Raw genomic sequence first — 13,915 nt, forward strand, 5'->3', positions numbered from 1 at the left:
AAATCCCTTATTACTAATATCTTACCTTTTGTTTTGGATGTATTTATGTCCAAGATAAGTAAAAAGTGTGGAAGGGAAATTTTTCTTTTTCGCTACTGTTGCACAATATTGGTGTTAGTATATTTAATGTAGTGGGGATGTGGGGGTGGAAGGGTTCCTGCCTACCTTCAAAAAATTGTTTTTCTGTTTACTTCTTATTTTCAATATATCAGTTGTTCTGTTTTGGACTGATGAAATGCAACTTTTCTAATAGATATCTGATGAAGGCAAGTGAAATCATAAATATGTATATGTGACAAACTGAGTGATAAGAAGACAGTGTTCTTGGAGTATGATCATCTAATATGACATTAGAGAAGGTGGATTGATTATAGACTATCAACACGGATGGGACTGTTATGGAAGGTGGTGGAAGAGATCTTAAACAACACGCATGTAGTCGAACATCATATGATCAATGGAACTGTTAAGTAACATGCAGCATATAACAGCAAGGACATGGAGCCCTGAATAATGGTTAAAGTCAAGGATAAACTGCATATCTGTGTTATATCATAGATTATGATGTAACATGGAATTAAAAACATGTAATTACATTACTACGAGTTATAAAAATAGCAGTGATGAAAATGGTAAGAATAAAGGAGAAAAATAACTCACAAGGAGATCCTATAGTGATTATTGTTGTTGTTTCAGAGCCATGGTTCTGTCTTGAGCTGCTCCTAATTAGTTTGTAAAGATTGTTGCCTAGGTTCTCCCTGGTACTTTTCTATCAGTACATCTCTAACAGGGACACTATTTGTAAATGCAACTTTTGTGATTCTAAATCTATATTTTTCCAAAGTTTTGCTATTTTTGAGTATGTTATATCAGACAGAGGGTTACCCATGGCAGAGGTGCTTAGGGCCGAAGCACCTTCCTCAGAGAAAAACAAAATTTGATAAAGTTCTTGTGATGCTAAAAACTCTTACTATTTATACACACAAATGGAGATATGTAATATATTGCTGTTTTTTTTTTTTAAGAACTGCTTAATCTTACAATGTATTACATCTGTTGAGGCTGTTATACAGTTTGAGATATGAGATAGAACTGTTATCTGCCTTTCTGATATGTTGCAATTTTGTGAGGTTCTGGGGTTGCTGTTCTACTTATATAACGATTTTGCCTTAAGATATTTTTAATTAAGAGTAGGTGTATCTGTAGCAAAAAAGAAAGTTAGACTCAGATGTGGTAGGAGTCAACCTAAACCTATTCAATGTCTAGGCACTCTTCTAGGTTAAGCCTTAGAACTTTCTGAAAGGCTTATATTTGAATCACACAGGAATTATGCTATTAGCAAAGATAAGATAGAGTAAAGAATTCAACTCTTTTGAGGGGGAGATGTGTCTCATCGTACTTCATAGATGAAGTCATGAAAACATCAATGCATTAAGTAACAGTGCCCAAAGTCTTAAATGTAAATTAGAACATCATCTTAAGAAAGGGAATGTTGTGATATCATGAGTGCCATGCTGAATCATGGCTACTAGAATCAGACATGGTTCACAATATTTCTAGCTATGAAACCATGTCTGAGAGTAGGCAGGCACAGAACTGAAATTCACAGTCAAATATGCTATTAAGGCTGGGAATAAAAACTAAGGAGTTTATTCTTCTTAGCAATATACAGATTTGACTTCTTAGCTCTTGGAGAAAGTGACTTGATAATGTCAGGCTGTAAATTATCCATATGTAATATGGAATCAATAGATTAAGGAAAAATTGTATTGGCAGTCTTATGCAAGGTCTGTAATTATAACAGATAATTAAAGAACTAACCAAATTAAGTAATATCATAGGCATAACATATCTAAATGCAGAAGGATACCATTCTCAGCATGAAATCATATCCTCACTAATGTGTCTTTCGGCTTTTCCCGGTTAGGGGTCACCACAGCGGAACTCCGGTCCACTAATGATTGGTAGTTGATTTTTATGTGCCAAGTTACCAGCCCTGATGCACAACCTTCAATGAAGGTACACCTATTCACGCATGTCTCCACGCAGAAGACGGTCTAGCTGAGAATCAAACTGGATAGCGTCTTACTGTGAGGTTACAACGCTACCACAGCACCACCACAGCGGGTAAATCATATCCTCACTAATAAACTGTTTAAATGTTAGGATTCTAGGGAAAATTTTCTGCGAGCAGAAGAGGGAGACCTTACATCTAACATTTCAAGAATGCTGTCATGTCAAGTGAAATCTCCCTGATCCCAATCTTCCAAAGTGTATTGTCCTTGATTATATTTTGCATTAGATGTCATACTGTGAGATATAATATGTGAGAGAACTGCTATCAGCATTGCAAATAGATGTTATTTTCAAAATGGTTATGTCAATGTGCAGTTTGTATATATAAGCAGAGGGGTATGGATGAAATTCCTCACATGGGAGTACATGAGTTCTTGATCTTCCTTGTGGAATAAAATAAACAGTGTTTTTTTGTTGCATATCTGTAGCGTCACGGAGTTTGTTTTTGACAGTTTGCCATCAAGGAGAATACACATAGCAGGCATTACCTCAACTTCCTGTAAAAGTTTCAAAGAAACAATGGATTATGTTGATGAACTAAAAGACTGGGCATGTTTTTTAAAGCATTTGTGGATAGTGAGGTAATGGAGGTATGGGGTTATTTAAGGATAAGTTAAGAGCTCTAATGGAAACTTGTATTTTCATACATATATGTAGAAAGGCCAACAGTAAGTCACAAGAATAGGCTCAACAAATTAATAGGTGCACAAGCATTACAAATAGATTGGCTATTTTTATAAGAGATGGAAGGAAATGGTAAGCATGATATCTAAAATATTTTTGTAAACTGGCTAAAATTAAGGCATGACAAACTACAAATAAGATGGCGTTTATTTCTGTATGCTTTTTCCCTCACCATCTGTTGACTTTTTAGCCCTCTTCCTGTTGATCTTACTAGAGGTCTATGGAGCAGGTCACAGCTAACAACAGTCTGCCAATAACTCCCAATAGTATCCCTGGAAGCCTCTTTAATAGTATAAAATATGAACTATAGGAACCACTTGAAACACTATTTAACCACAACCCACAAACCAGCATCATGCCAAATGAATGGATGACTGCAATGATTATCCAACTGCACAAAGGTAGACCATCCATGGACCCAGGGACTTATCACCCCATAAGCCTGACTAGCTGGATATGCAAAATTATAGAGAAAATAGGCATAGATATTCTAAATGGAAAGGAGGGAGTTGGCATAATGGTTGAGGTGTTTACCTCACAGACTCAAGATACAAGGTATAATTCTCACCATTGAAGGGAAATTGACTTGGTTTAATGGGCCTCAAGGGCAGCTAGCCTAGTACTTACCTGTGATCCTATAATGAGATAGTCAGTTTTCATTCCAGCTATAAAATGGCAACATAGGTAACCTGCAGACATTGGACCCAAATCAGTTCAAGTTTGTCAAAGGGATGTCTTGCCTGCTCAACCTGGTGGACATTTTTGAGAGGGTCACCAAAGCAGTGAATAAGGATGAAATGTTGCATACTGCTATCATCAACATGGTCAAGGCATTTGACACAACACCCCACTCAGGCATTGTAGAAAAGCTCATTATACTAGGCATAACTCCCTACATCAACCACTGTATAGTCTGCTGGCTTACAGACAAGACCGCAGACATTAGAATATGGGAATGTTCCTCCATAAAAGGGAGATTATTAGTAGGATATTGCAGGACTCAGTGCTTGGAGTGATGCTTTTTGACATCTGCTTTTCTGAGGTCAAGCTTAATGTCAAGGGCCACTGGCTGACCAAGTTTGCAAATGATTGTAAATTGGGTGAAGTCACTGAATCCTCCTAAGACACAAATACACTCCAAAGAGCCTGATACTGACTAGTAACTGGTGCTAAAGTCATGGTATGAAACTCAGTGCCATAAAGTGCATCATAGGGTCTTTTGGAAAGACAGCCACCCCTAGCTAGATTGACAATACACCTAAAAGAGTAGACTTTGTAGTCCGGGATTTGAGAACTTATGTAGACAGTGATTTGGCATTTGACCATCATGTATGTACTGTGGTGAGGAAATCATTTTATGTTACACAACTTATAAGCAGGACCATGCCATCTAGATCCAAACATGTCATCATTCTCGTGTTCTCTGCTCTCATGAGATTAGTCTTTGTGTACAATGCCCCCTTGGGTATATACCTGGACAGGCATATGCAACACCTGAAATTCCACACGAAAAGAATAAATGTTAAGGAAAACATGTTCTATATGGACCACCTCAAAGCCTTGCCATTAAATTTGGTCTCCTACAGGCTGCTGAGAGGAGGCATATACCCGACCTACAGTCCATCCTCTGATCTAGCCTTAAAGGACCTGTTGTACATCCATAAAACAAATAATATCAGGAATACCCAATCCAGGGACCAACATAAATCAAACATGCTGGAGGCACAGGTATGTGTCCCAGAATCTCCCCCTACTATAGAACAGGCTTCCCATCCACATGAAGCAGAGTTCATTCTTGCACTTATTTAAGTGATACTTGGATCAGTGAATGGGGAAGAATAAATATACTCACGGTCTGGCACTTATGTCACTATTGCAAACAGGAAGCTTGTAAATACTTAGCCACCATTGCCAAGTATATATATATATATATATATATATATATATATATATATATATATATATATATATATATATATATATATATATATATATATATATATATATATGTGTGTGTGTGTGTGTGTGTGTGTGTGTGTGTGCATGTGTGTATGCATATATATATATATATATATATATATATATATATATATATATATATACATACCTTTGTACAAACTATCAAATTTATCTGGCAAGCATGACTAGGCTAAAAAGGCCCCTTGGACTGATAGCTTAGTATTCTACTATGATTCCTATTTAATCTGTAATCAATACGGGGCCCATACCACATCAAGAGAGTGCTAGGTGGAGTGGGCCATCATTCCAACAGCCATGTAGGAGACTGTGCTCCTGTCTACACATATCCATGTTCTTATGATGCCAGGAAGGACCAACCTTGTCCCAGTAGTATAAAGGTCTGTTTTCACCCCATCCCTACAGACTGAAGCTGTCCATGTTTTTGGATGAATATGAAACTTGCATTCAGCATTACAACTTCCATTACACCACTAGTCGCTATATTGTCAAGTACCCATACCAGGATTCCACATTTATTAAACTATAGTCCTCTAGCAGCACAGCAGTCTGGAAAGTGGAATTATACTGCATTATTTGGGATCCATTTAAGAGTCTAATTAATGATTTTATTAGACAGTTATATAATTTAGCACACAAAGGCCTTGTGTATTATCCTCTGCAACCTACTGATCATTCCTAATGTTATTACTTACTCATTACATCACTGTCCTTTCCTTTCTTTTCGTACTTGACAGCCTTACTCTATGCCCCCTCTTTTGACATATCAACCATTTTTTTCTAAGAGTACTGATACAAATAATGTATATACTATGTCAACATGATGTTACTTTTTGTCTCATTTTTTGAGGATAATCTCAGTCGCTTGAAAATATTGTGCTGCTTAATGACTGTGAAGCATTTTGTCTACAAACCTGTATTATTTTTAACTATTATAGTCTGACAATTATAATGGCAGAGAACATAAATACCCTGGTTTAAATAGTCCATCCACTCATCCTCAACCCCTTTTCTCATTTTGCATATGAGGTCAGGGTGTCACTTCAGCAGTGACAATCATCTCGAGCCAATGTTTATACCACCAAATTGGCTGGCCCAGCCGTGGCCTTGTTTAAATAGTCCTTGTACTAAAAAAAAAAATCAGATGATTTTAATGCTACTAGCTGCATTCTTAGTGCTAATTTGTTTCATAGTTCTGTTTCACAAAATAATAGAATGAAAGCTTGGGCATATTTCTTATGTAAGTCATAACACACCTTAGTGCACTACAACACATATCCATCTGTTAAGGATTTTAGAGCTTTAAATGCTGAGACAATACTCCCCAAATCATGTAAATTGCTGCATCTGTGATTCCAGGCATTTTATCCACATTGTATTAGTGACTTATGTATAGGTACATCATAAAGTCTCTTTTGGCAGGGAATAAAGTCCCACTCTAACAATCATCTTACATATTATTTCCAATGTAATACTTATAGCTAAACTGGGTACTGCATATTCTTACATTTGCTGAGCAAAATGAGTCGAGCTCTCATTCCTTCAAGATGAATTCTTAGAAGAAATACATTTAGCAAAATAGATAAGTGTACCACATAAACAAGTTATGCAGAGAGTTGAAGCAAACTCCAGAATTACCTAAAATGCCAAATAAATTGCATTTTACTTGTAACAATAAAGTCTTCTGTTTTTGCATACCACTTCTGTTATTTTTATAGTAGCATTCTCGTCTAGGTTTGTATCGACCATTTCATATCTTACAAGTCAAGTAATTTCAGCAGTACAACTTTTATTTGTCTTCTTAGATATAATCTGAATGGCTGCTTTTTCCTCACATATTCAGGCTATTCAGTAAGAGAGTTGTCTAAGTGTTACTTTAATGGCATACAAACTGAATCCACTTTGCCCATTTCCTACTGACCTTTAGAACAAGAATTTTCTTTTCATTTTCATTCGAGTCACAGTAATCATATTTTAAATGAAGCCTCACAGCACTTTACTCAGTCTATGTCAATATTACAAACAGATGACATACACATAAAACACAGCATTTCATAAACAACATAATAGTAAAGAAAATGAAAGCACATCTCTAGTACAAGGAAGTTAACACAGAATATAAATGTATAGGAATGCATATAATACTTAAAATGTAGCTTTCATCAGCTGGACGAGCTGTTTGTGAAGTTTTCAGTGATCACTTATACATATGTTTTCACTTTCTAAGATATGTATATATACATCTCTCTCCCTCTCTTATCTATATATAAAGATATTTTCCGCTATACCGTTTCACTATAATATCAGTTTTAGCACTATAACAGCTGAACCTGGGGAGTGCTTGCCTTCTGCATAAAACATAATTCATCATAAAAGTCACACAGTATAACAAAACTCTGGAATAGTTATAATACAAGCAGAGACATACACAGGTGTCTCCAGCAAAACTTAGGCAAGCCTATTTATAGTGATGCTGCTTCTGCATTGCCACATGCATAAGGACTTTGTGGAACCGCAAAGCCTCCTTTCTTGTGATATTTACAGGAACATTTAAAAATATTTAACTACAGTCGCATCCCTTTAACCTGCTTTATGGTCCAGCAAGGGTATGGGGTAAAAACTGAGCACCAGCTTTGAAACAAGCAGAACTTAAAGAAAAATGAGGATGTTTAATGTAAATGAAGATGAAATCTAACACCATACTGACCAAACAAACGCAATCATTTATTGCATATCTTTATGAGAAAAGAGTTTTTTTTTGTATCATGTAACATTGCAAACAAAAACAAATGTAATACACCAAAGTGATGGAGTATGTTACCCCACATGGGTGTCCAGCAATAAACTAATGCATGATCTGCACTGATAAATTGTTATAAATTAATTGTGAATCATAAAAACAAAAAAAATGGAAAGGGATTGGCTGGCTTACAGTCAAGGCAAGGCCTACCCAATACCACCGGGTGGCCAGGAAGTTGATAGGGGTGAATCTGGCCATCCCTTTGAACGAGCTACAGTAAACACTGCAAGGTATAACAACGATGATGGTTCTGACCCTTTAGAACCACCTGTGATACGATGGTCTGAACGGTTAAGGAACCGGAGGCTTCAGAGCAGGGGTCCATATACACAAGTGAATCAGAAGAAATGGCAAGAGCAGGGGAAGCAATTCCAGACATCAAAGGTGACTGTAAATGAACCTTGTGAAACTGTGTACAACTCAGCTCGGGATTTTAAAATTTACAATTACAGTAGTTTTCCCTTGTCATCTGTACATGCAGAATTTTTCAGTAAAGGTTATACTTTTGTTCCAAAAAAGCCGGTTGATATTGTTCAATTTGTGTGTGACTTAAAGATGTATATCTGGAATTTAAATTTGTATACTATTTTTGTGGATGATTCAAATTATACGCTGGCATATAGTAAAACCGTTTGGGTTCCTAGTACTTTTAATCCAGAAATAAATCATGTTCTAAAAATGTTTGAGAAAGCATGTGAAATTGATTTCAGGCATTATCTTGCCCATGCTAAGTGGTCTGACAATATGGCATGAAATGACACCGAATTGTTAAATCATTTAAAATCTTACACCGATCTCAGGTTCATGCAGCCTGATAAAGGTGGAGGTATGGTTTTAATTCAATATGATGATTATGTTGAAAGAATGTTTCAGTTGTTTTACAGTGAAACATAGTGAAGTGTCTTTGAATGAAGTTCATGTGGCTTATCAAAGGGTTGATTATGAGTTGTTAGGCATGTTAACTCAAGACCAAATTTCAGTTTTGGAGTATAACTACATGATGACTGAGTGAACTAGGATTCCAGCTATTTTGGGGCCCCAAAAATACACAAGGGTTTGAGGGAACCCCCCCTCTGCGACCCATAGTCGATTCAGGTTGGTCTAAAACTAGTTGTATAGCTCGTTTTTTGGACAACCAATTGAAGCCTGATGTACTTAAAATACCTCACACTTGTCATGATTCCTGGTAGTTTTTAACCCTGTGTAACAACTTAGTACCTTTTCAGGAAGGAATTTTCATAACAATTGATGTCAAAGACCTTTTTAGTTGTATACCACACAAGTTGGATATGGAATGGTTTTCCCAATTTTTATTTCAGGAAATGGGGTTGAGCCAGGACAAAATTAATACATATTGTCAGTTGATGGAGTTAGTACTGGGACATAATTAGATTTATTTCAACATTTCTTTAAGCAAATGCAGGGTGTAGCCATGGGCTCTTCGTGTGGCCCCCTTTTTGCAAATATTATCATGGCCTAGTGGGAGAAGTGTTTCTTGTTTCCTAGTACTTCTTATTCCCATATTGCTATGTATGTAACATACCTTGTTGATCTGTTTATTTCTTGGAAGGATCATTCAACTAAGATTTCAGATTTCATTGGATATATTAATCAAACAACAGATTTTTTGAAATTCACATACACCACCAGTTTGGAAGAGATAGCTTACTTGGATGTTTTGATCTCCAACACAGATAGGGACATGGGATTAAAGTTTAATATATACAGAAAACCAACTTACTTGAACAGTTATTTACACTACACGAGTAGTCATCCATCACACATCAAATGGGGTGTGGTTAAAGGTCAAATGGTGATGGCAGCATGGATGGTATCGGATTATGTAGATTTCCTGGATGAATGTACATATATTTCCAACATGTTTCTAAACAGGGGCTATCCCCGAGGATTTGTAATCCAAATACAGGATGAAGTGATGAGGAAAAGGGATAGTGTTTTTTATGTTCCTCTTTTATTAGGGCATAAAGCTAACCATTCCATGAGGCTTACAACTGGGGAACATTCCGTGGATAATGGTGATCCCCTTATATTGGGAAACATGGATAGTAATGGAGCTAGTACAATTCCATTAAGTAAATATTCAAGGTAAAGATATTTTGGCACTTTTGCTACCACCTATCACAGTAATAGTCAAATTGTTTCTGATGTTCTACGTAAAAATTGGAACTTCATTATGGGGGACCAGGATTTAACAAACAGATTGGGATTATATCGCAATATTGTGTTCAGAAGAGGTCCCAATATTAAAAATATTTTAGAAAGGCAGGAACAGGTTTTAAATATTGGTAAGATGACCCTTGTGGGATGTGCCACCAATGTTGTCATGTTTTCACTGGTTCATGTATTGAAATTGGCAATAAAAAAATACACCTAAGTGGTAGGTGCAGTTGTTGTTCTCAGGCTGTAGTCTATATTGCCTTCTGCTTGCAGTTCCTGCATTCTATGTTGGAAAGATCCAGCATAAATTAGCACAAAGAATTTACGAGCATTTTTATGAGATTTCACATAGGAAAAAATCTCATGCATTATAGACACATGTAAAGATATATCCTGAGCATATCTTAAAGTTTGTAATGGTACACCAGGTTCAGAGGGATCCCCAGGGAGGACCCTGGAAAGTATTTTTAGAATAGAAAGAAACATGGTGACAAATATTTTTAAATGCCAGTTCCCCCCTAGTCTAACTGAAATAATCTCTATCTGTAGCCATTTAAAATTGAAAGTCTTTGAAAGATAGTGTGTTTATTTAAAACCATATGTGTGTGTGTGTGTGTGTGTGTGTGTGTGTGTGTGTGTGTGTGTGTGTGTGTGTGTGTGTGTGTATATATATATATATATATATATATATATATATATATATGGGTCCACTATGTAATCTCAAAATACTGAAATCCCGAAATTCAGTATTTTGAAATTATATAGCTGAAAACCCAAGCACAATTCACAATTCCAAAAACACACAACCTCGAAATTCAAAATGCCGAAACTACACTACACATACAGTACACACATAAATACAAAACTCCCCCCACAATCAAATAAATTCATCTACACTATAGTTAAGCAGGGGGACAAGCCCCCCTGCTCCCCCTACACACACCCTACTTATATATTCTAACTCCGAGATCGCACAAACAGAAACACAAATGAAACTCACATACACATATATCTTACAGTCACTCACACACACACACACACATCACAGTCACAACACACACTTACACACACTAAAGCCCCTAACCAACACATTTACACACACAAACTTACCTAACTTCAAATGATACATCCACACACCGCACCAGCAGAAGCGGAAATTCAACATCCCCGTGCTTCGGGATTTTGAATTTCGCTCTTCTGATGGTTTCAGAACTTTGAGTTTTTGGCACTGTAATTTCAAAATACTGTATTTCGGGATTTCAGTATTTCAAAATTACATAGTGGATCCATTAATATATATATATATATATATATATATATATATATATATATATATATGCACACACACACATACATATATATATATATATATATATATATATATATATATATATATATATATATATATATGTTTGTTTGTTTATTCATGCTTTTATGAAGGGTAATCAAATGTTATGTAAATGTGTATATGTGATTTATTTTTTACTAAGTATGATATGTAATTTCATGGTTTGGTGTTTCAAATTGTTCAGTAACTGAGGGGTTATCTCAGTTAAGTAATAGTGAATTTTTTATTAGCTGCTGGTTTGTAATATTCAAGGGACAGGATATAAAAGGGTCATGATTTTAATTTCCTTTGTCTGAAGAAGTTTGGTGATTATACTAAACGAAAGTGCTAACTTAATAAATATTTTTACGGACTTTTCTCTCCATTATTTGCTATTATCTACTGCCAGCCTTTGTGATTTTTCAGTTTCTCTGGTTCTGTCTTGTTTTACCTATGCAGAGTTATTCACAGAAACACTGTACAAGCATGTTAATGGCTGCATCAAGGCTGCAAAATCTACCAGAAGTAAGCCCAAAGCCAAGACAAAAACAAATTCCACTGGCGGAATCCTTACCTCAACAGGGTATGTAAGTTGTTGCTGTTGTTGTTGTGTCTTTTAGCTTTTCCCGGTTAGGGGTCGCCACAGTGGAACTCCGGTCCGCTAATGATTGGCAGTAGATTTTTACATGCCGAGTTGCCGGCCCTGATGCACAACCAAGATACGTCCATTCAAGCATGTCTCCACACAGAAGACGCTCTAGCTGAGAATCGAACAGGACAACATCTTACTGTGAGGCGACAATGCTACTGCAGCACCACCACCGCAGTAAGTCATGGTCAAAATAAGACAGAACAACTCTTATAGAGACAAGACTTCTCTGATTCAGCTAAGCAAGAAACGAAGAGGCCTAATTAAATCCAACAAAGCCAATTACAAGGTTAGGATAGCTTACCAGAATAAGAGTAATCACAAGGTTTTCTTCAGCTATGTCAGAAACCTTAAAGGTAACACTCATCAATGTGCAAACCTGGTGGTTAATGGCACCAACTTCACTCACCAGGGAGATACAGCAAATCTGCTGGCTGACAAATTAGCTATCCCCCTATCCCCCCACTGAAAACTTTTCCATCATATCCCCTAAGGCCAACAGGGAGAAGGTCCTGGCAGTGCTCACTAATACCAGAAACACTGTTTCAGTGGGCCCAGACAATACCCTTGGCTGTCAGCTAAATAGCCTAAAATATGATGTATTAGGACCTCTTGAAGAACCTTTATCTACAGCCTCAAAACAGGCTATGTACCTAGAGAATGGAGAATCACAACGGTTAACCCTCTTCACAAGGGTGGGCCATCAAACAACCCTGGGAACAACAAACCCATCAGTCTGACAAGTCTAATGTGCAAAGCCCTAAAATGAATATCATGGAAATGATCAGCAAGAATATTTTCAACCTACAGACCTTGTAACCATCCCAGTTTAGCTTTGAAATGAAGGTCTTGTCTACTGAACCTGGTAGACATTTTTGAGAAGGTCACCAAGACAATGGATGAGGCAAAAATGGTGCATACGACCTACCTTGATCTGGCCAAGGCATTCAGTACAATACCCAATCAGGTATTGTTGACAAACAGTCCAAAGTAGGCATAAATCACTGCATAACTCACTAAATTGCCAGCTGGGTCACAGGCAGGAACCAAAATTGTCAGGATCAATGAAACCATTGGAGTACCCCAGGACTCATTTTGGCTCTGCTCCTGTTTGGCATCTGCTTCTCAGATGTCAAGGCTAATATCAAAGACCTCTGGTTCACCCAGTTCACTGAGGACTGCACATTGGGAACTATCATAAATTCTCCCCATGACATCAGTATCCTATAAGAAGGTCTAACACAGATAAATGACTGGTGCCAAAGCTGTGGATTAAAAACATGTTAAGAAGTGCATTATATTGCCTTTTGGGAAATTGTCCATCCAAACAAATTACTCTATTGACAAAATACACCTAAGAGTTTACCCAGGAGTCAGGGATCTGGTTACATATGTAGACAGTAATTAAGACTTCGACCGACATGTATCCAAGATTGTAAGAAAATCATTATATGTTAATCAACTAAAAAGCAAGGTTATGGCAGATAGGTCCAAGGAAGTTATACTATCTTATCAGACCTGTCATTGAGTGCATTATGTGCATATACCTAATCAGACACTTGCAGCAAATGGAACACCAAAAAAGAGTCCTCACCTGAAGAATCCCAGGTATGAATCAATATCTGAGTTGCTTGGCTTCTTCTACATACCTACAATCAACTGCATTACTAGCTGAGTTAAGTACAAACTTGCAGTGTTAAAGATTGTACTACATTTTATTTTTCAGTCTATTTAATTGTTTCATTGAATATTGTGGTCTGTACCTCTCTGTAGTTATTTATTTTTCTATTTAATTGTTTCATAGAATACTGTGGTCTCTCTCTCTCTCTGCAGTTAGTTTCCTGCCCTCCTTCCCTGTTATTGTTCTGGTATTAATCTTGGTGGCTTTGGAATTGCCCGCCTCTCCTGTAAATTTGTGTTTGAACACTCCTCCTGGGTCTATCTCATTTGCTCACTCAACAGAGTACAGTGAGATCATATTTTGACTTCAGGCACTACCAGTCCCATCTGTTCAGCTTTATCCCAGCTCAATTCCCGTCTAGTGTCACTAGCTCATTCTACCTAATACAGAGAAAACATTTGTGAAGGGCAAGCCACTTAGGTCCTTAATTTTGAATTATCTTCTGTTTCTCCTTTCTACTTTACAAAAAAAATGCCTAAGATTGATTCCCACCTTTCCTGTAACTAGTCTAGTCCAGATACAGATTTGCTGAATCTAGGACTG

Source organism: Protopterus annectens, chromosome 7.part0, assembly GCF_019279795.1.
Source record: "Protopterus annectens isolate FY-2018-M chromosome 7.part0, PAN1.0, whole genome shotgun sequence".
Lineage (NCBI taxonomy): Eukaryota > Metazoa > Chordata > Ceratodontiformes > Protopteridae > Protopterus > Protopterus annectens.